General features: G+C 32.0%; 1 protein-coding gene across 1 annotated transcript in view; it reads right to left on the bottom strand.

The window, feature by feature from the left end:
• The window catches only part of ZNF804A (zinc finger protein 804A), a gene marked incomplete at its 5' end in the record, with an annotated part of 294,760 nt that overhangs the window by 250,256 nt on the left and 19,431 nt on the right, over nt 1-25,073 (bottom strand). The window lies entirely within an intron of this gene.

Here is a 25,073-nt window from a genome sequence, read left to right as displayed (position 1 = left end):
ATAAATCATTTTTTTTTAAAATTGGACACCCTGAACCAAAGCACTTTATGTAAAAATGTAATGTTTTAATAATGACATATGAAATAAAGGTTATCATCTCTTTTCTTTTTTGTAGAAAATGTTAATGATGTTCATTTCTTAGAAATGTGTTCATTTATTTGTATTTTGACACATACTTGAGTTCAGATCTATGAAATTACCAAGGCAAAATGTATATGCTTACTCAGTTACTTTGAACTCTCCTTTTTCTCTCCTCTCCCAAAATAAAAATCTAAGAACTTCAAAACTTAAAATACAGATGAATTTTAAATGTGTCAAATCTGACAACTTTTTATTATTTGTAAAATATCTCCTGCCTTGTCCTTTTTCATCCACTCACTTTAAAGCATTTCTTGATAACTGTGATACTTGCCAGAAATCTAAAAATAAATTCAACTACTCAGTATGCAAGAATACCAATATCCAATGGAGCAAGAAAATTAAAGAACCATAAAACTATATATTAAGAGTAGTGATAGAGTTTTAAAAAGTACATTTTGGTGTTCCTGAGGAGGTTCATCTCATGAATCTTCAAAATTTAAAAAAAGACTTTCTAGAGAAGATGGTGCCTGTGCTGAGTTCTGAAAGATACCAAACAAATAGGTAAAAGTAAAGTTTGTGTGTGTTTCAGTGAGAAAGAACAATATAAACAAGACCATGAAGAAAAGGAATAACATGAGGTAGGTACACAAAGAACTACAAAAAGTGTTAACATACTTATGGTTCAGAGTTTCCTAAAGATCTTTCAAAACAGTGTTAGAGAAACTCTGCCCTATAGAAGCATCATACTTCCTTAGGGTTAGCTTACACTTCAAGAATAGATGACTCAATCTCCTCAGCCTTGAGGGCTCCTCAGGAGGCTGTCATGGCTGAAGCCCCATAGTCAGTCACCTAGTGCAGTAAGCATCTGTTATCCAAGGATGCAGTTAAATATTACTTCATGTAAATTTATACAAAAAGTGGCTAGAATACTGTAAAGATGAAATATAAAGGTGGGAAAGGAAAGAAGTGGGTCTAAAGAGATAACATTTTCCAAATCATTGGAAACCACATTACAAAACCTGGGCTTAGTCCTCCTAGTGACAGTGAAAATGGAAGACATACATGAGTTTCAGATCAAACACTCTTTCAGCTAGGAAAGGCTAGAAGCAGGGGTGCTATTTAGACCACCTTCTTTCTAGGAAATGACAAGCAGTACAATTTTCTCATACACAACTCAACTATGAACGTATCATGTTTTACTGTTTGGAGAACATGAGTTGCAATTGTGTGAAATTTATTTCACTTAAAGCACTTCATCTTCTAAAGATCTTAACCTTAAAAAAGTGCATATTAAAAGTGCAATCTTCCAAGTTAAATAATACAGGTGACATTATTATTCATCATTCCCAGTTTTTCTTAAAGTACTTTTTTTATATGACATAAGATTTTCAAACATCGCCATGAAAGAGTTCCTTTGGTCCATTAGTACTTGTAAAATTTAAATATTTGATTATGATGAAGAAATATCCTGTCAAGAAATGGAACTTATTAGGGGGAAACACGTTTTGAAATATAAAAATGAAATAGTGATTCTAGCATCAGATCACTCAATCGACTACTAAGATTCCCTTTCTTAGAAAGTCTATATTCAAAAGGTATAAGCTATAACTTAAAAGTGGAATTTGATGTCTATGATTAAATCTTCTTGTTCTGAGTTGACTTTGCTGGAATTAAGGACTCATGAAGAAGAGTACAGGAAGATAATTGTGAGCATGTAGCCTTTGAGTATATGTATGGTGGATGGTAAGCAATAATGATGATAAAAAGGTAGAAATATCAATCATTATTATACCTTTGTAGCATCCATTCTTCTTTTTTCTCACAAAACAATAAGAAAAATGGAGGCAGAAAATTGGAAATAGTGAATTTTATCTATCACATTCAGTGGTAATAGATAAAATAAATCCCCCTTAGTTTATAAACATCAAATCTATTAAGTTCTATAGTGTGACCAAACTTATATACTCAGCAATTATGTAAATGTAACTAAAATATGATAGAAATTATTTTGAACTTCAAATTTTGAAGTTTGTACTGATTTTAAGGAATACCCACAAAATGATCAAAAACATATCCAAAGATCTCACATATTTTGTACACTACTCATTATGATGTCTCTGTGAACCAAGGACCCAGAATAGGAACCTCAACTTTGCAGCCCTCAAAATTTTTGTACATAACTGTTGGGTCATGGGTACACCAATGGACCCTGATGTTAACTTCATCCACCTACAAAGTCTGCTTGTCATCAGATAGGAGTGATTTTTGAAGCACCAAGTCTATCATTCAGATTGTTCCTTAATCATACCTCAAGGGATTCACATCCATGAGTGGAGGGGATGAAATAAATAATAAGATGAAGAGTTGTGTTGTCAAAATCCCTGTGAGACCTGAACAAATCTAGCAGCCCTATACAGTTGGGCAGGAGGAAGCAGACAACATTTGACTGCCAGGGGGACAATAATTAGCACACAGCAACGGGGAGCAATGGCAAGTTCTACAGGATGCAGGGCATCTATACAGCCAATTCTAGACAAGGAAGATCCTTAATAGGCTCTTTTCAATACTCACAAGCCTAACCGTCTAGGAGTGCACATGACCATCATTGGAAGTGGTAGAGAAGGACACCATTCTCTGGTTTCCCATGGGTCCAGAATTAAGTGGTATGGAGTAGGATGGAAGAGTAGGGATTTATCAACTTTTTGTGTGAGAACTAGATTAGAAAATTTGTTTGATTCCTGCTTTTAAGATTTTTTTTTCATCCTTAGGTTACTGTGTCCCAGAAAAACATTGGCTACAACTTTGTAAAAGTTATATTAAAATGGTTAGTTCAAACTAAATAGCTTAATTATTGTTAAGCACAATAATTCTGAAATTCATTAAAACTGTTATTTTCTAAAAATACAGGGAAGAATTTGTTATGCCTACAGAATATTTTGTAACATATTAATTCTGGGTAGAAATGTACATAACATACATCCATTTTAAGTTACTGCATTGTTCCCATTCCTGCTTTAAACAAAATTATTAGCACGTTTGGCCTCACTATAACTCATTTCAGTTGATAATACTATATTTCATGTTTTGTATATGAAATATAGTAATAAAATGTTAACTAGTTATTAAACTGAAACAATATTTTTCAGAAAATATGGAAACATTTAAAATATAAGCATTAGGACTTTACTGGAAATGCTCTCCTCTGTCTCTTTCTCCAGCAAGTCTCAAGTTATCATTGTAAACATAATGCATTTTTCAGTGTAGTTCTAAATTTCCTTCTGCCTAAAATATCTTCCAAGGTTGGGGAAAATACTTCATGAAATAATTCACATCTTATCTTCTCCTCATTTACTATATAATTATCATGGGTTCCAAAATAACCACCTACAGCAGATTAAAACTGTTCTCCTAAAAGTGAAAAATGCCCCAAGTTCTAAAAGTAGTTTTAATTTTAAACTCCATTCACTGCAATTAAATAACCCATTTTAGATGGTGGTTTGTTTAAGAACTAGCATGCAAGAAAACAAAGTCAGGGCAGGAGGATGAAATGGCATTATAATTCACACTAAGAAAACTCTTGCACACTTTTACTCTGGGCATTTTGATAAAGCTAATAGGATATATACAAAAATTTTAATTGTGCTTGAATATTCCAGCAATTAGGAATGAGATACTGACTTGTTAAATTAATCAATACCCATTGAGCTCAACTTATTATAAACTAATTCAGATTTAGTTAATTTACGAAAGTATAAAAGGTAAGACTGTGGAGAACATATTTTATTTGCTTTCTTTAATAATACTTTCACCATATACAATTCATTATTATTATCTCCCATTCTTGACTCTCTATGCAAGGTGATTATAGTACCTCAAACAGTGGTAGTTAGTTACTTTGCTGTAGTGCATAATGACTTCTAAACAAAAACAAGTAGACAGGTGTATAATGTTACTGACAAGCTACTCCTTATTCTTGAAGTGGAGCATCTGGTGTGACTTAATTGCTAAACTTCTAAAGGAAGTCCTTTCCGGTGTTAGATAAACGATACGTGGTTGCTTTAGATAAGAAAGTGGTTGTATTGTCAAAGAAGAGAAACTATCTTGTTGAATGTGTATATAGCATCTTCCCAACAGGTATACGAAATTAAAGAAGCAAATGAATTCCAAAAGCTTTATAGGTCTCTGCCAAAGTACTTCCTAAAGTATAAAAATCTATTTGATAAACAGAACACTATATTTAATTATTTCAAAAGAAGAAAATGATGCTGTAAAATTTAACCACTCTTCTATGCAAGGGAAGATCCACTTTCTGTTGGTCTCGTGTTTACACAGCATTTCTTTTATTTTCTTAAAGTAAAAGAATAGAAAATGACTAATAAACTTTAAACAAAATGGATATTAGTCTTCAGAAGAATATAAACAATAAATGAAATTTAATGCTGACAAATACCACAAATATTTTCTTTCAATTTTTATTAGTTTCCTGTTGCTGCTGCAACAAATTACCACAATCTTAGTTGCTTGAAACAACACAAATGTATTACCTCACAATTCTGGAAGTCAGAAGTCCAAAGTAGGTTTATTTAGCTTATATCAAAATGTTGGCACAGCTGTGTTCTTTCCAAAAGCTTGGGGAGAACCCATTTCCTTGTGTTTTCCTGTTTTTAGAGGAAACATGTCACCTGAACCCCTTGTCTCTATCTTTAAAACCAGCAGTTCAGCATCTTCAATATTCTCTCTGTCGCTCTATCTCTGTCTCTCTCTCTCCTTCACTCACATCTGCTTGTGTCACTTATCTCCTTCTCTGCCTCTGATTCTCCTGTCTCCTTTTCCTATAAGGACCATTGTGATCACATTGGGCCCACCCAGATATTCCAGGACAATCTCCCATCTGAAGATCATTAATCTAATCACATATGTAAAGTCACTTTTCTTATACAAGGTAATATATTCACAGGTTTCAGGGATTAATACGTGGACATCTGTGAGGCTATTATTATTCCTAACACACAGATTAAGTGTTCTCTTTCTCTTCCACCAGATTAAGGCTGTTCTATTGTAACTGAATTTGGGTATGATCGATAATTGTTTAAAATATACAAAATTTATCAGAAATAAGGGATAATTTAAATGAATTAAAGAGTAATTAAAATGAATACAAAAGAGTAATTAAAGTTAATTTGTAAATTATTGCTACATTGTGTTGAACTACACAATTCTGTAAGCAATTTATTCTTATCAACTGACTTATTGAAGAATTTGAAATTTGGGGAATATCAGTTTTATAATTTCAATACTTTATCCTCAGTCCATTTAGCTATTATTGATGATTGTTCATGTTGTTTTTTCCAGAACCATCAGACTTTACACAGCACAAGAAATGTCAGATATACCAAGGTACTACCTATATTTTTGGGAAGTTGAAAACAAAAAATAGTCTTAACCAACTGCAGTTAAATAGTTTACTATTGAAAATTTTACAGACATATGGCTATATGAACACATTGCTAGGGTCCATCCTAGAGCTTGGATGGGACACATTCAAATGGGGATGAGGGGGTAATTCCAAAGTTAGGAGTAAAGCTAACTCCAACTCATCCTCTCATATTAAATATTCAGGTTATTTTTACTTTACATTATTTTATTTTACTTGTTTTGTTTTTACAAAAATATGTTAAAATGTATAGATTTGTATCAATATCTTTGTGTACATGTGTGGTTATATTCCTAGGTTAGGTTGCAAGAGTAGTATCAGGATGAGTAGGATTTTTAGTCCTCAAAACAAGAAACATAACAACCTTATAATCTGAAGGATAACCAACATGTAAGGTTACATGTAGCCATTCAAGGCCACTACTTGAATAAGTTTATTTTGTTATTCAAACCCACATTTACCCCTTTCCATTCATCCAGTTTACCTAAATGAAGAACTGAGGAAGGGAGGAAATGTTGTGGTCTCCTATGCCTGGTGGGAAATACTGTAATCCTAATGAGGGGATTCCCAACTAGCTCTTCTGTAGCATCTCACTTTAAGGAAAAATCCCAAAAGAATCACTTACACAGATTGGGGATATTTGCGAGATGGAAGAACTGACACTCTCTTCCCAGATGAGAATCTGCTTAAGCAGTAGAACCATTTATTTGTCCCTGATTACAGAAAGTAGAGTTAAGAAAGTTAGCAGAATAGAAAGGGGGGGCAGAGCAGACGTAGTTTTACAAGCTTACTTTTGGGAATAGCAATGCAGGATAAGTTTCCTGTTAGTCCAGTAGACACCATGGAAGGAAATGGGACTTGAGCCACCTTTCTGAAACTTTACCCAAGAAGGTTGTCTATAGGAAGATGTTTCAGGAAGGGCTCCAGGTAAGCAAAGCTGAGGTCAGGTAAAAAAGGTTAAGATTCATTTGGATGTCCCATATCAGAAGCTCATGCAATAAAACAACTAAACATTATCTTTCTAAGAGTTCAGTCCCAATATCCAGTGTATCTGCTACACAGAGGCATGTTATAGGTAGTCAATGTTAGACTAAAAAGAGAGTCATATGTGACTAAAAGGCTACAATTTTGGCCCGACAAGGAAAGGGATACTTTTTCTTTTCCCCTTCCCTTCTCCTACTCAATTGAATTGGATCTGCTAAGGTTTAGTAAGATGAAATAAGGTAGTCTGGAGATTTTATGTGAACATAAGATTGACAATAAAAACCAAATGGTATTTAGTATAACTACAAGTTACCAAACGTAGTAGAATCTGCCAGCGTAGTCATTAAAGGGGAGTGAAGACTAATACAGCAGAATATAGTTGAACTCACTGGTTAAAAATATTAAACTATGTAGTATGTATACCTTGCTAGAGAATACTAGTCAAAATTTGTTACAAATAGAATTACTGTAGTAAAGTGTATGAACATTTAACATTTTTGATAGATACTTCTTAATTTGATTGCAAAAATTATGTATCATTATATATTCCTACTAACCATCTGTAAAAGTATCCAGTTTCTAACGCCAGTGTGGATATTTAACTGTCTTGTCAAGTCTGATATTCTATTACTTAGTAATGTTTCTAAGGCAAGCAGTGAGCTTTTGTATCTTTATATTTTACTTGACTTTATATGCCTGCTTCTATGTGCTAGTGCTTCATCTACTTCAATCCTTTTCATAGGAATCTATTTTCTTGATCTAAATAACTTTGTATCTATATTCTCCAAATCCAAGTGTCCTGTCTCAGATGTTTAACAAGTTAAATTCTTGCTAGTTTAATATACTATTTGCCTTTATTTCAATACAGAAAACTGTTTTGTTTTGGTTTGGTTTTGGCTTTTTGTTTCATAAGCCAAAATTATCCATTTTTTGGATGGGAAAAATAGAAATCTGTAGATTAAAATTCAACTTATCAATTTAACAATGTGATTACTATTTCCCAAATTTCATTTAATTTATCTGGAAAAATGTGGATAAATCTCTACCTTCAACCTTGATATTAACTATGTACCAAGCATAGGTTATAATGTTGACTATATCTATTTTATTTGACCAGTGACAGTGTTATCCTAATTGTTCAATATATTGAAAAAGCCCCCAAATTTAGCATTAAATAAGTCTTATTAAATAATGCAGAATCAGTTATAGTTAAAGTGGCTGTTAGTATTATTACCTAGAATAACATACTAATGAAGCAGGCACCATATTTTGCACTTTAACATATTTACAGTATTGAAAGCTAGTGCAATAATGGGTAACTCCAAAGCTCCTATATTTAGTTTGGAATATATTCCTGATGTTTGTTTTCCAGTATTGTTTTGTTTTCCCTGGGAGACAGGGAAGTGGAAGGAGGTGCAGACTCCTTCCACGCTCTGCTTAGATAAATAGTTTGTTTTCACTGCCTAGAGACACAATATTTCACAGAAATCCAGCTATGTACAAGGCTTACAGGTTGGTCTGAGATACTTGGATGGCTGCTAATATTTTTAAAATATATATTCAATATATTAACATAGAATCCAGCACTACTTTTAAAAATTATCTAAGGTCATATCAAATTTCAGTATGTTTTAATTCAACAATGATACAGTTATTAGAATGTTTCCACAGGCTAAAAATATATCTTCATAACATTGTATCACATATTTCTTAAATCTAATTTGTAAAGAATACCATAAAATACTTCTCTTTCATGTTTTAATTAATTTTAGTCAAACATTTTAAAAATTATTTTTAAATGGGTTATTTCATTTATGTATTATGTGTTTTAAAATGTACTTATAAATTCCTCAATAGCTCTTGAAAATTTTAAAGACTTTATTTTTCGCACTTTCCAACTTTAAAGTACTTTATTTTAATACAATAACCTCATTCCAGTCCCTTGGATCTTGAGGCATTTAGCAGCCTAATATACTGGAAGTAGATTTTCAAAATGATGAATGGATCATTAGTTTCACTGCTTCCATTATAAGTGATAGATACGTAGACTAAACCTTGGATTTTTATATCTTTAGAATTTTCTTTTAATGTTACTTTTGTGTAGGGTTGCATTTAAAACCAATTGTTTTGTAATGGAAAGAATTTTGGATCACTTTTTTTTTTTAACCTGGAACAGAAAACACATTAAGTGTTATGTTACACCTTCCTATATTTCTATACATTATTCCTTTGAAGAAGTAAGAAGTTAAAGAAAGTGTCTGGCATCAAGAGGTTCTTGTAAATAATCAGGAGGAGGTGTTTAGCTTAGTTTTCTAACCCATATTAAAATGCAGAATGGAGAGTTCCTCATTCTATGACTTAATAGCTAATGACCTTGGACAGGTCACACCCTCTCTCTGGACCTCAGTATTCAAATTTCTGAATAGAAGTTGAAAAAATTATCCCAGGATCTTGTTTAGTTGTAAAAAAAAAAATCTATAAATCTAGGAGAAGTAAAAAAATCCCTTAGGAATGTAACATACCAGTCCTTATCAGTCACTTAGATTTTATCTTGAGTTCACTGGCACCTGCTGCAGTGCAGAGAACCTGATAATTTAAAGTGAGAGACTGAAAGAACCACTAAGCAATAAAGAAGTGATTCAAAAAAGACTAAATGTGTCCTGAAAGACCAACACTGCTTTTCAGTCATTATTTTAGCCAGAAATTGCTTGAAAACATTTTTTAATATATTAATTTCAGACCAAATATTATTCCTATTTTGTGACTGCTTCCTACTTGTAAATTCCTTAAGAGATAATTTACCCTCATATTCACAGCACCCATCATAATGCCAACATCATAAATGTTCAGTAAACCAAAACTAATAATCACACTACACACCCTACACATATTCTTTCCTTCTGTGCTCAAAAGAACACACATATTCAGTAAAGTCATTTGATATTTAGTCCAAGAAGCAACTTCAGAATATTCAATGCAGTTGTTATCAACAGACATATTCAAGATTAATGTTCTGAATTTATTTTTTTTAATATTGATGCTTTGAATAATATTATAATAGTTTATAGCAATTATGATTAATGGACATCAATAGGTTTTCCATTTTAATGGTACATAAAATTGAAATTGTACTTTGAAGTAAGAGTTTTATATTTTTATACAACTCTTTTCTATTTTTTGCTCATCTAACAACTCCCAGTATCCTGAATTCATTTCTTTTGGTCCTCTATTTATTTTTAAATTTCAACATATAGTTTTGAAAATGAAGGAAAATTTCCCTAGACCTTTAATTTTGGAAATTTGATTTTATGAGTTGGCCTGAAGACCATATATTCTAGAAATGATAGCTGGTTCACATGTAAAATTATGCTACATCATCATATAAATTTGTAAGCTAACCAATTTAGAATAGATGTTTATAATTCTATGTGGATATTTAATAAAACAGTAAATCTTGATTAAGTTTCTCTTGATTTAGACATAACATGCTAAGGTTGTCCTGATTATAAGAACAGAATAAAAATACATGAAGCATGCTTTAAAAGCATACACAATTTCACTGCGCCAACATAAATATTTTCACTCCTTTTTGTTTTCTTCTTGTCAGTTCATATGCAAGCATATCTTACATTTTAAATGTTTCCTCTTTCCTAAATATTATATTACTAACATTATATAACTGTTCAGGTTGCTACATATTCGTTACACATAAAATTTTCATGGCTAAATTTAAATTTGATGTGTTAAGGGATACTTAATGATACCGCTGGCATACAGATTCTTTTTCAGGTATGCTAATATAGTTAATACTACACCTCTGTTTATGCATAAAATTTAATGTTTTCAATTCTTTACTTCTGAAAAGTTCTTGCAAGTGAGATCCTTGGGTTAACAAATTACAAAATTATTAATTTAACTGAACTGATATGCATTGGAAATTAAGGTTTTGAAAATAATTCTCATTCAATTTTTTCCCATAACATGACACATGGTTCAATATGAAAAGTATTTAGTGCAAATTATAAAATTTAGCATGAGACTAATTATTTTGATTTTGCTATTTATTTTATTCCTCACAATTTATCTGGCAATTTATTTTGTGGACGATTTTAATGGTTAGTCTCTTGAGTACAACCTATTGTGATGGCTTCAGTAACTTATATTTTTAAATTTTCTAAGTATCTCTTTGCCATAGGGATCATGTAATGTAAGTTAGTATAGTAAAAATAACAAAATATAGGGCCAAATTTTTAAAAGTCAATGTTTAAATTGTGTCTCTAAATTCACATGTTTCTCTGGACTTGGGGAAAAAACTTCAAGAATCACCCCATAACTTGCAAAGAGAAAATCAATTTTCTCAAAAAATGGATTAAATTTTTAAATTTTGTTTTCAATAACAATGTCTACATCACATATTTTTTTAAATGTTTATTTGTAGGTTTGATACATGCAATAAGTGTAAGCATACAATTGAAACAGGAAAAGTCTAGTATAAAAATTTTAGATAGTGGAATTTATGTTATAATTTCTGTTATAGGAAAATACATATTTAGAGATTAATGTTAATTAGTGGCTGAGGTAACTAAAACACTGGATAAAATTTTTTAAATTGGAAATAATTTTAAATTCATTGATGAATTACCATGAACATAAAGACAGTAAAGAGATAAAAAAACTGGAAACCAGGTACCCAGGAAGTAAGCAAGTACCAATGCCAGCATTCTCACTGAGTGTTTTTTACAAAACCTAAGATATGAGCCACAGCTTTAACACCATATAGATTACAGAAGACAGAAACTGTAGCACCCAAGGTGTGGAACATAACAAGAAATTTTCAGTTGAGCTGGAACGTATTTAGTTTATTTTATATTTAGTTTAGTCCAGCTGGACTAAAACAAACAAACAAGGGAGCACAAGAAATACAATATTCTTTTCCCAACCCTTCTCAAACTGACACTTCTAAATATTGACAGACTGGAATACTGCCAATATCTGTCTTGACACTGCAAGAAGGGGAAAAGAAAAATTATATGTATTATTTGAAACTTTAATCCTCCAAAAGTGTCAATATTCACTTTACAGGGCATGTTCCAAAACTAAGCTATTTGAAATAATTTAATTTAAAATTGTCCCAAGTTGGCAGACAGAAGCAAACACCATACAAGTTCAACTTCAACTCAGGACATAAAAAATGCCAATAAATGAAGTTCAAAAGAAAATTAGTGCCTCATTATAATAGGAAACAAATCAACAGAGAAAAAAAGAATACCTTCATACATATATACACATGCACACAAATAGAGAAGGCACCATGCATAAAAATTAATATAAACAACAGCAGAAATAGACATACTAAGATTTCAACTACTGCAATTATTAGAAACAAATTTAATAAAAATAAACAGATTTTTTTCTAAAGAAATAAAGCAAAATTTCAAAACAAATGCATCTTCTATATCTTTAAATTATAACTAGATATTTTTAATGGATATATGAAGAAGTAGTTTACATAGAACTGATGAACGAATCAGTGAACTGGAAAAATGACCCAAAGAAATTATTTATATTTCTGCCTAGACATATAAAGACAGACTACATTACATTGAAGAAATAGTGAGAAGTCTTAACATACATCTAAACAGAGCTCCAGAAGGCAATAACAAGGCAATATTCAAAGAGATAATAACTGAATGCTTTCCAGGAAATTTGAAAGATGTCAATCAGATCTGGGAGTCATTCATTCCCAATCAGGCTAATTAATGAGAAATCCACATCTAAACATATCATAGTGAAATGGCAGAAAAGCAGAGGCAAAGAGACATTAAGAAAAGCCAATAAGAAAATATAAAGCATCTTCAAAGAGAAAGTAATTAAACTGGCCAGTGATTTGTCACTAGGAACAACAGAAGGTAGAAGACATTGAAGAAATATCCTTAATGAGATGAGGTAAATAACTGTCAATCAAAAATATTTACATAGCAAAATTACCTTTATGGATGACTTAAATATAAAGATATTTTCAGACAAAAATGGAAAAAAATAGAGTTTAATTAAACAATATACTCACTAAACTAAATTTTAAGAAGCATTTTTCAGGAAGAGAAAAACTGGCCACAAGTTAAGCTATTAAATGCAAGAAGAAATCTTGAGTTAACAGATAGGAAAATGTGTCTGTAAATAATTTAAACAATCGTTTATTTTATGAAGCAATACTCATGTCTAATTTGGAGAAACAGGTTAGAACGTAAATCCTAGACAGCAATAACAGACAATCGAGATGGGGGCCAGGATGAGGGCTAAAGGGCAAAGTTAAATGATTCTAAGATGCTTTTATTATCTGAGATGAAGAAAAACCATTAGTTACATTTGGATGTGTTAAGTAAATCAGGGTATAATGTACCTAGAAAAACCAACAAAATAATAAAAGAAATACATAACTTCTAGATAATTAGATAAATAATATAAAAATACATTTAAAAAACTTACCCAATGCAAAACAAAGCAAGAGGAAGTAGGAGGAGGACTAGAAAAATTTTAAAAAAGAAATAGCACATTATAAGATTATAGAAATAAGTTCAAATATAACATTAGTCACCCTAAATGTAAGTGGACAAACATAATTTCTATTGGAATGTTGAAAAATGTTGTTTCAGGTCCAAGAAACAGACCAGAAAGGAAAAAGTTTAACACAGTAATGGTCTTTAAATGTGTGCGTGCACACACACACACACACACACAGCAACTACCAAAAATATATTTTATGTTGAAGTCAAAGTCTTTTATATTCGTTCTCTCACAACCTTTTTTGAACATGACTGATAGTCCTAAGGAGTGAGCTATATAGAGATTCAATGAAGTTCCACATAACTGTGAAGGCAAAAAATAAATAAAACAAAAGAAAATGAAATTCTGACAAGATAGAATAAAACGGCTCTGCTCAATAGAATTTTTCTGTGGTAATGGAAATATTCTAATTTACTCTGCTCAATATGGTAAACACTAACCACAGGCTACTAGGCACTTGAAATGTGGCTAGTGCTACTAAGAATAGATATTCCATTTTACTTTAGTTTACTTAAATTTAAATTTAAGTAGTTACATATGCTAGCGGTTACTATATTAGACAATGCAGATATGGAAGACCCTATTACTTCTGGTTAGGGAATAATTTTTCAATCAACTTGCAGAAAGCAAGAAATACAAGAAAAATATTTGTAAATATAAGCACAATAAAGCAAATAATAATGCAGAAATTAGTGAATATATTTTCAACACATAAAATCAACAAAGAATTATAACATGAGCATTTAAAGGATGCCTCTAGGTCAACAGCAACAAGACATAACTCAATATGGCAATGAACAAGTGAATAATATCAATAGGCAAAATACATTTATTTTCACAAATTAGGGACACTCAAATATACAATAAATATAAATGTCAAACAATCAAGATAATGTAAATATGGGAAAGGAAAATTAAAACCAAGATGGGGGCTTCCCTGGTGGCGCAGGGGTTGTGAGTCTGCCTGCCGATGCAGGGGACACGGATTCGTGACCCGGTCCGGGAAGATCCCACATGCCATAGGGCGGCTGGGCCCGTGAGCCATGGCTGCTGGGCCTGCGCGTCCGGAGCCTGTGCTCCATGGCGGGGGAGGCCATGGCAGTGAGAGGTCCGCGTACCGCAAAAAAAAACAAAAACAAAAAAAAACAAGATGGGATTCCGATCCACATATACCAAATAAGGAAAAATTCAAATATATAACAAGTGTTAGTAGATATATAATACCACAAAGACTCCAACCTACTGTAGTTTAGAGAGTAGCTAGTACATCCTCTTTGGAAAACACTGCCTCATAAACTTGAATGTGTACATACCCTGCACTGAGCCATTATATTTCTAGGTATACACCAAAAAGAAACTCATGTGTATGTACCACCAACATGCAATAGAAATGTCACGATTCTGTACCATTAATTCTAATGAGATAAACTGGACTAAGAGGACTTTGAAAATAGGATTACCAAAGATACGTATTTACCATTAAAATACAAATATTAACAATAATGTTTCCATTGAAAATTAATTTTGAGTAAGAGGCTAAAATTAATCTATTAGAAGAAGAGTTTCACTCCTTTGATCAGGATGCAAAAGTCTATTTTCCAGATTTGAAAACTTTGAGTTTAGCATATGATAATAGTTTTTTGAAAATTTTGAGGTTTAGACAAATATTTTGTTATAATATTTATAATTTTCCATAAGTGCTTTTCAAAAATAAATATTTTATGTAATTATGTGAGCATCTACTAGGTCAACCTTAAAATTGTGTTCTTTAAATCTTTTATATACCTACTAACTTTTTTGTTGTTGTTGCTTGATTTATCAGTGTCTGAATGAAACATGTTAAAAATGCCCACTGTGATTGTCCAGCTCATCAGTTTCTTCTTTAATTTTCAGCTTTATGTGACTATCTTGTTAGATGAAATTGTATTAATGATTATTGTTGGTGTTTTGTTACTTTCATCATTAGTAATATTGCCTTAAATACTATTTTGTATGAAAACAATATTGATATATGAGTTACTTCTGGTTATGTTTGCCTGAAGTAGCTTTTTTCTGTCCTTTGTTTTCAATATTTCTACTTGACATTATTTCAGGTGTAGCTAAACTATTATACATTAAAAAAATTAAAACTGTGGCTTTATTTATGAGTTACTTTTACAATTAGTGGAATTACTAATATACTTCTAGTATTTCTACCACCTTATTTGTAGTGCTCATGTAGTAACTATGCTTGATTTACATTTTCTTTCTTGCCTTCCATTGGTTTTGTTATATCTATCTACCTACCTACCTACCTACCTACCTATATAAATACCTCCTTACCTATGTAAGTATTCTCCTTTGCTTATTTGAAATTTATTTGAAATAAAATGCCTATTTTTCTCTATGTAATATGCATACTCGGCTATTTTATTTTTCTGCACCTTTTAGAATAATTCTGTATACTACTAGAAAACAAACTAAACATGTTACAGTATTTTAACTAGACTTGGAACTTGCTCATTGTTCTATTGCATTGTGTTATACAATTTTAAGCAAAACTACAATATCTGAACATAAAACTTAATTAAATTTACCAATGTATTAATTCCTTAAGTTTATTAATTTTATTTTCTTTTTGCATTCCACTCCTTTGACCTAGATACCTTTTTCCCACATCCTTTTAGAAGTAAAAATAGCTTTCTTCCTTGAAACCTAAGGAATGATGTACATGGAAACATGGGGTAAAATCAAGAATTTGCCAAATTTTTCTGGATCCTTCTACATAATCCACTACTTTTGCCACCTTCAAACACTATGCAAAAACAAAACAAATAAAGCTACTATTTTGAGACAAATCAAAGTATTTATAACATAGTAAACTCAGATTAGTCCTCTTTCAGTGTTGATTGTCTCAGGTCACAGGCACTGCTATACACAGGAAATAATGAAAATCATCCTTGACACCTTTTCCACCTTTACTCTCCAGTTCTACTTATCCCCAGTCATGATGACTACCCCTATCCCCGAATTCATGGTCTTCTGTCCATCTTGAACATCCTTACTCAAGTTCAAACTTCCCTCATTATGGGTCTGAACTACTGCAATAGCTTTATATATAGCCAAATCACATACACTGAATATCTTCTATTCTTTATTCCGTAGTGACAAAGAAGTTTTAAAAACACAAATATAGTGGTTTCACAATCATGCCCATAACCATTCAGAACTGGCTTATATGAACACATTGCTTTTAGGGAAAAGTAAAACTTTGTATAGTCCTTTGTGAATAGTTTTGCATATCTGGTTCTTAACCTAGTTTGGGGATTTCATATTAAACAAGACTCTTCATTTGATTCTATATATGTCTTTTTCAGGCTTCTCAAATAAACCATGCTCTCTTTCTGATACGGGACATTCAGTGATACTTTGCCCCACCCCCAATCCTTCACTCCACTTTAAATTAACTACTACTTATCCTTATGATATTATCTAAAGTGTATCTGGAAGAGAATTTCATTATGTCCCTGCTACAGCAAATCCTATTAGAGGTTCTCATAGAACAAATCTCTTCTCTTATAAAGCTCTTATAACAACAGCAAGGCTAGATTTGCTTTGGTAACTGTTTGGATTAGTGCCTAATTCAGCAGGTGCAAGTTCCATGAAGTAAAAAGTGGGGCTATTTGTGTTCACCATTTTTTCCAGAGCCTGTGACAAGTACATGTGGGAAACTCCATATTAAATAAATATTGAATGAACCAGTTCTCCTTTCTCTGTTTACATTTCCTCTAAACTCTGCTGGGAAGTTGAAGGTCACTTCACTACCATATTGGTTTAATGAATTCAGAATTCCAAGTATGGCAGTTCTCAAGAACTGGGCTTTTGACCCAGTTGAGACAATAACTTGAATAGCTTCCTAGAATGAATCCATCCCTAATCTTTTTTAGTTATCTAGGAAATTTAAACAATGCTTAATAATCAGAGCAAATTTTGAAATCATGATACTTAACACAAATTATTTAAATACCTTATTTTCCCCTTCCTTATACATGTAAGATTTATATCATATATTTATTCATATGTTCAATAATATCTAACAAATGTCAAGCTCACACTAATTATTAGACTGGCTCAGTGTGGGAATGTTGTAGATGCAATTCATTTCAAGGCAAGATCTCTGAAAAATAATACAATTTGTTTAGGGAAAAATGGAACACAGATGTGAAAGTTTTCAGTAAAAATGTAAAGTGTTTAAGTAACAAAACAGCTCTCAAAAGCAAATTAATTAGAGAGATATATAATTAAAATGAAATATAAATTCATCTTCATTCTAGATAGCAATAAGTCAACATATTTACGCTTTCTAGAAAAGGCACAAATAAAAAATTTTGATATACTGATTAAATTCAATTGTATTATGATTCACTTCCATGCAGTAAGTAGAGTAGTCAAGATAGATCATCTTAATGATAAGAGTTGACAATAAAATGGTAAACAGAGCATAATTAATGAACTTCCTTTTTAGGCTTCTCTGCTTCTGGCATTATACCAGACTAGATTGCTAGCATTAAGCACCATCTTAAAGCACATGTTTTGTTTAACTGAATGTTTATTCACTGTAATTGGGGCTAAATTAGACACTGGGAGAGATTTCATGTAGAGCCCCATCTGAGATACTATAACTTTATCTATTGATAAAGAAGTATGCATTTATTGTTAATGGGTTTTAATTCTCATATTCTGTTGTTACATAATACAGATATATGATTGTATTTGAATGTCTTGTTTTTCTGCTGATATTCATCTTAATTTTTACAACATAAAACTGTTTATTTGTATAAATGACCAATTGAAGGAAAGAAAAATAACTCCTATTAGTATAATTTCTTTCTACCAAAATAATTTTAAGGTACACTAGTTGTTTAATTCTACATTGTGGATCTGTTTTAAAAATGACCTTTTGGCAATCAGATACCGTGGCTAGGGTCTATGCTCTCATTTTCAGTCATAAAGACGTCATATCCGGATTTGTGACACTACAAAAAACTGTAAAGAGAACAGCATTAATAGATAAACATAATAATTTCTTAACTGTTGAGTACATATTCTGAACATTGGAGGTATTCTATTTCTATGTAATTCAGATGCAGAAATAATTTTTATGGTAAAATATATATATCTTTTCACATGGCTAAAGAAAAACTATTTTCCAAGCTTATTAAGTTTAGGATGAAACTGTGGATTTTAAGTTATATCAGGTATTAAGTATCCGAAATAGCTTTAAAAATTCTAAAGGCACAAATTCACTCAATAGTGAATTTTATAGTCTTTAATAGAGTTTAAAACAGAAGAATGCCATGTAGAGATCTGTTAAATGAACATTTTTACTTCATCTACAATGCTGGCAATACACTACTGAAGATGAACTCAAAATACAACTTAATCACTACAACAGAAACTAGGCCACTATAAGCAAAAAGACTGTAAAACTATTCAGCCCTCCAAGTATTGTATATTAAGAAATCCTCATTGTTAGACCTGCTGTTGTTTAGCTGTATGAAAATTCAAATAAAATAAGTTGTATTTAATTTTTATTTAAATTCATCTCAAGGAATAATATTAATGGTAAATACTAGCAATATTGCTCAAAATAAATTGATGCAAGATTATACATATTAATAACTGATAAAATGGTAATAAAATAATATCATTTACATTAACTTCTTCCACTCAACCCTATACTATAAAAGCTAAGTAGTTTGAAACAAGTTTTATGAAAATCTGTTCACCTTAAAATTGTGCCTTTTTATCTAGCTATTTATCTACTTCTACATCCATCTGTGTGTTCTATTTTTCATTATAAATAACAACTTATTTATGTTGTATTCATCTTTATGTAACAAGAATAATAAGTCACTTTCTAGGTTATCTTGATAAGATCCAGATGATAACTGTTCTTTATCAACCTGAATGTAAAATATTACATTATATAGTAATTTTAAAGCTTCAAGTTTACTATACTTTTCCAATGAATTTTAACACATAGAATCTCTTGTGGAAAAAAGAAAGGTAGAAAAGCAATAATAAGCACTTAACGATTTTTTTATAATCTGGCAACTGACATTTTTATAAAATATAAATTTAAAAATTATATTCCTCACACTGTATTATTAGAATTAACACACGTTTATTATCATGTTTGTCCTCCCACCCCTCTCAGCTTGATCCTTAACAGTTTCATCTGGATGGTCTTGAATTAAAAACTCAGACATCTGAAAGATTGAATTGTTCTGCTAATACCATAAGTATCATTTGCTATAATAAAAGTATCCTGCTTATTTTAATGATTAGAAGCAATAGGAGAACATTCCCAACACAGATGGAACAATCACTTAGTGCTATAAGTAATAAAATACTGAAATCCAATATATAGAAGCAGTTTGCATGCCATTCACCCAACCCCATTCACCAAAGTGGTAGATTTTTCAAACTTTACAGTGCAGCATTACTTATCATTAATTAAATCAGCTGCTATTCTTCCTTGTTATAAATGTCAGAAGTTATTTCTGAATGGTACCAACATTTCATGATGAATGTTGCATAATTAAAACAAACGGGAAATAGATGTTTAGGAAGAAAAATTATAGCAGTTCCTCGTAGAAGGAAATAAATCTACTATAGAATTCTACAAGTTAGAACACTACAGATGGAGTCCCATTTTTTAATCACAACCTGGAACTTACATTATGAATAATTCAAAAACATATGAAAGTATGTGTTTTCTCCAGATTGTAAGTAATCCCAGCTGGCACATTAACTCAGTCTTTTATATTCACTGCTGGTCTCTGCAAAAATATGACACAGACTTACTACATCCCTCACATGGAGACATGTATGTATATTTTCATGGGAATACTGGAATTTAGATACTTAAGATTATATTTGTACCAAAGTGAGATGAGAAACTTCTACAGAAGGCTAGAAGCATTGTATTTACAGCTAAACTACATATTTATAGCACTTTTAGGCCTATTTTTTTATTGTGGTAAAATATACAAAACTCACAGGCATTAAGTGCATTAACATTGTTGTACAACCATTCTTATAGTATTGAATAAAACGGGAGCCCAAACTGCTTTAATCTACAATTACCTAATCTGATAATTACAAATGGTCAATGGACCAGCATTATTTTAACTACTCTTATCAATCAATTACAGGGAATCCTGGCATGACTGTCAAGACTCTGGAACAACCAGACATATCTAAGAATCCTCAGCCTGTTTGGCTGATTGTCTAAATAAACATATTGATTTCTTGATACTGTTCTGTAAGTGTCTCCTGATTATGTTTTCCCCTTAAAATCAGATTCTTTACTTAACTTTTGGGGCCTAATGGAATGTCATAATCTGAGTAATGATTTGCATTTAACCTATTCACCGTTCATAATCCAACATTCATAATTTTGCTATTGACATTTGTCACATATTCCATATGGGGGGTGTGTGTGTGTGTGTGTGTGTGTGTGTGTGTGTGTGTGTGTGTGTGTTTAAGATCATGGACACCATAATGACAATCATGCTTTCAAATGTAATGGCCTTCCACTTGTGTTAAATGATGGGTTTGGACATCATCTTTTAAAAATGTGTATTATTGGACTTCCCTGGTGGCGTAGTGGTTAAGAATCTGCCTGCCAATGCAGGGGACATGGGTTCGAGCCCTGGTCGGGGAAGATCCCACATGCTGCAGAGCAACTAAGCCCGTGTGCCACAACTACTGAGCCTGCGCTCTACAGCCCACGAAAAACAACTACTGAGCCGCGTGCTGCAACTACTGAAGCCCGTGTGCCTAGAGCCCGTGCTCTGCAACAAGAGAAGCCACCACAATAAGAAGCCCGTGCACCACAACAAAGAGTAGCCCCCGTTCGCCACAACTAGAGAAAGTCTGAGCACAGCAACAAAGACACAACCCAGACACAAATAAATAAATAAATAAAATATTAAATTACTTTAAAAAATGTGTATCATTGTAATGCTCAGCAGGCTAAATTATGAAAACTTGGCATGTTTTTTTTGACAACCATTAATCTGATCCTAAGAAATACACAAAAGTCAATAAAACAAATGTTTCTTGGAACAACTAACGTAAAGAAAATAAAAAATGTGGCATGTCCTTGTTTAGAGTTTACATATATTTAGTAGAACAACACAAAATACTTGAGAAGTCTTGAATAATTTCTGGATTTTTTCCAAATCCTGTTAACTATTCTTCTGAATACAATAGTTTTATCCAAAGCAAAAGGTGTACAGTTAGGGAATATTTCTCTGTTTATTTTATATTTGAGAGCTTGTTTTTTCTTTTATGCAGGCATTAAAGTACACATTTGTTTCTTATTTCCTGTCAGGCTTTTACTTTAAAAAATTTATTTCTAACATCTTCTAACGCCCGCAGTATTTCATTCTCTTAATATTTTATAAATATTAACCTTTTATTTACTTCTGAATTTTGAGTGTGAAGTCTTACATACACAATATTATATGGGTTTAGATTAAGGAACAGCTGATAATGTTTTGACATTTTTGGTTACCTCTTCCATGGCTAGAATAAAGAACAGAACACTACAAAGTACTCTCTGCTCACATACCCACTACTCACTTTTCCAGCAAATAAAGAGAATGACTTTTTCTATCTGTCTAATAGCATATGACTTTTAGTTTGTGTAGTACTGCTATTGATGGGGGAACAGATTGTTCCAATTCCTGGTTTCTCAATGCAGTATCACATATTTGTCATGTGGGTACCCCCTTCTTCAAATGCTGCTTTCTAGTTTGCTCTATAGGCAATAATTGAATGGCGTTCAATTTACTAAAGATTTTCTTTAGAATATGTTTCCTAGTTCTAGATCCTTTTCCTTCCTTGGTTTTCTTTTATGCTTATTTATTTAAATTAGTCTCTAAGAATAATTTAAAGTGAATCACTCTTAGTTGATCTTAAAATACACACACAAACACACACACATCCTCTACAAATCAATTAGATCTTTCATTTATAGTGTGTTTGTATTGTTCATATACACTTAGTATCACAGAACTGAAAAGCATCCTCCAAAAAGGATTTGTTTTTGAAAGTCACTGGTAATCTCTACAGATACAGCATAAATGAATGTCCATGGGAAGACATCATATTTCCTCTTTTAGAATTTAAGACAAAAGTGAATAAGATAATAATGAATTTAAGAATTAACTGAAAAAGAAGAGTCAACTTACAACTCAAAGTGGAAAAAAATAGCAGAATTATCTTTTCTACTAAAAACTTATAATGATGGTGGAATTAATTTCACTAAAGAAGTAAAGGTCTAACTTTGTGTCCAAAGATTATCCAATAGTGCACATCATAAGTCCTTTCTAAATCCCAGGCCTTGTCCTCAGGTAGAGATGGGAAAGCATAAAAAACTGGAATGAGAAAAAAATGATCAGTGACTACCAACATATATCTCATCACCCAGGCCTTATTTGTGACCTCTAAATCTGTGTATCTAACTACATGCCTGAAATATTAGTGAAAAGTACTTCTTGTTTAACATGTTTAAAAACACACTTATAATATTCATAATATTTGTATCACTAGCTCTTATGCCAGTGAGCGGTATTCATACTTGTATATGCTATAAAAGTGTAATTTAGGAGCATTCTCAGCACATCTTGTGATTTCATTCCTCACACACCATTAATTATACATCCTACTGATTTTGTTTAGTATATGTATCTTAAAGCTGTACACATCTCTCAGAACATGTTCTTCTAATCCAAGCTATTTTAGCTTAGACTGCTGCAATTGCTCCTTAGCTGCTGTGTCTGCATACATTACTGTACCCTTCTCATGCTATCTTTCCCAACACTGAGCTGAATCAATATTTTCAAAATGCAATTAGATCATTTGCTCAGTTCACCTTCATAAGGAAACCCGTATCTTGCTTTTTCTCGACTTATGCACTGCTATTGTCTCATCTCCACCACCTCCTCACCAAGACCTCAATCTCTAGTCATAGTGGTTTTCCTCCAGTTTCTTAAAGATGCTGAGCTTCCTCTCTCCAAAAGTCACATGCCCATTCTGTTTTCTCTGACTGAATCCCACATTCCTTACATTCCACACTAGATCCATTCCCCATTGCACATGCTCTCATTCTGCTTGTACCTTTCCTTCATGGCACTTAAGATAGTTTTCAACGATAAGTATTATGGGTTGAATTGTGTTCTCCAAAAAGATATGTTTAAGTCCTAACCCTCAGTATCTCAGAATGACCTTATTTGGAAATAGGGTCTTTGTAGATGTAATTATTTAAGATGATTAAGATGGAATAGGTTGGGCTTTTAATCCAATAATGACATGTATTTTCATACACACAGAGAAACAAAGACATCACATGAAGATGAAGGCAGATATTGAAGATCTGCTACCATAAGCCAAGGAATGCCTGAAGCTACCATGAGCTAGAAGAGGAAAGGAACACCCGTCCCCTAGAGATTCAGAGGGAGCATGCCTTTGCCGATATCTTGATTTCGTACTTCTAGCCTTGAACTGTGAGAGAATAAACTCTGTTGTTATAAGTTACCCAGGTTGTGGTTCTGTGTTATGGCAGTTCAAGGGACCTAATACAACACACTTAGTGATCAACACCTACCTTTCCTGCTAGACCATAAGTTTTATGAGGGCAGAAAACTTGTGTGCTTTTAGTCACTATTACATTTCTAGCACCTAACCCACAATAGGTACTTATAACTTAACCCAAATAAAACACTTGTCAATATTTGGTTTCAATACAAAATATATAAAATTCTCAGTGCTTTCTGAAAGCAACTTAAACACTGATTTAATAATACTTTATGTACTATTGAAATTGACATAAAAACCAAAATAAGTTTGATATACCCCAAAGTATATAAAATATAAATCAGTTTTAATAAACAGAGTGAAATTTTACTGAAGGAGGGGTCAGGTTTTTCATTCAGCATTTTACATATGATTTTAAATGTTATATTAATATTCAGTGCAACGTTGAGGTTCCTATTGGTGTAGAGAAGTTATCTCAATAGGCTCCATTTTCCCAGGTCTTGATGCAGTGCTCAGCACACTGTAAGGTTTAAATCTGACTCAATCTCTGATGACCGTTCAAATAGCATTTCAAAAGAACACAATCAGAAAACCATAAATTAATGCTGTGGGGAAAGATGTACTTCACAAGAATAGAAAGACTGCCTATCTCATGACATAATATAAATATGCAATAATGAAAAATAGATTAAAACTACAAATAGTATACTTATTTCCAGATCTGCTATTATCACTGCACTCTATCAATAAACTTGACATGTGAGAGACAGGCTCCCATAGCGAATATGAGTTCTTGCTCTGGAGACAGATTACCTGAATTTGAATGACACTTATAAGTCAGATGAAAATCAGAATACCTTCCAAACAGGGTTGCTGTGAAGATTAAATGTGTTAATTCAAACAAATTTCTTGGAAATGTGTCTAGAACATACTATGTATAAACTGATGCTTAATTGTAAAACTACAGGGGACATCAAGTGTGTGATGTTTCAAAACATCCAAGCCAAAAAAATTTTCAGTCCTTCTTTAAAAATTATATTGTCCTTGGCTATAATAAAATTTTTCATTTCATTCAACTCTTTTCTTGATACTAATCCAGTCTCTGAATTTGTTTGATAACACAATCTTATTAACAAAAGACTTTCAAGCTAATATACCAATACAAACATGTATTTCTACATAGTGTAAAACATTTAAAAATGAGATAACCACAAATATAAAGATTATTTTTCATATTCCTACTTGTTCCCTATAAAGTATATTGCACACTTTCTAGGGTGCATGCACCCCACTTTAGAGACCACTGTATTAGACAGTTCTAGAAGCAAAGAACCAAGTCTTCAAATTGCCTTCCATTGTATTAATAGTGCCTAGTACAGAATCTGATATATAGAGGTAATCAATATGTATTACAGGAATA

Source organism: Mesoplodon bidens (assembly GCF_964165515.1).
Source record: "Mesoplodon bidens genome assembly, chromosome: 8".
Taxonomy (NCBI): Eukaryota; Metazoa; Chordata; class Mammalia; order Artiodactyla; family Ziphiidae; genus Mesoplodon; species Mesoplodon bidens.
This window is presented reverse-complemented; position numbering and strand designations above follow the sequence as displayed.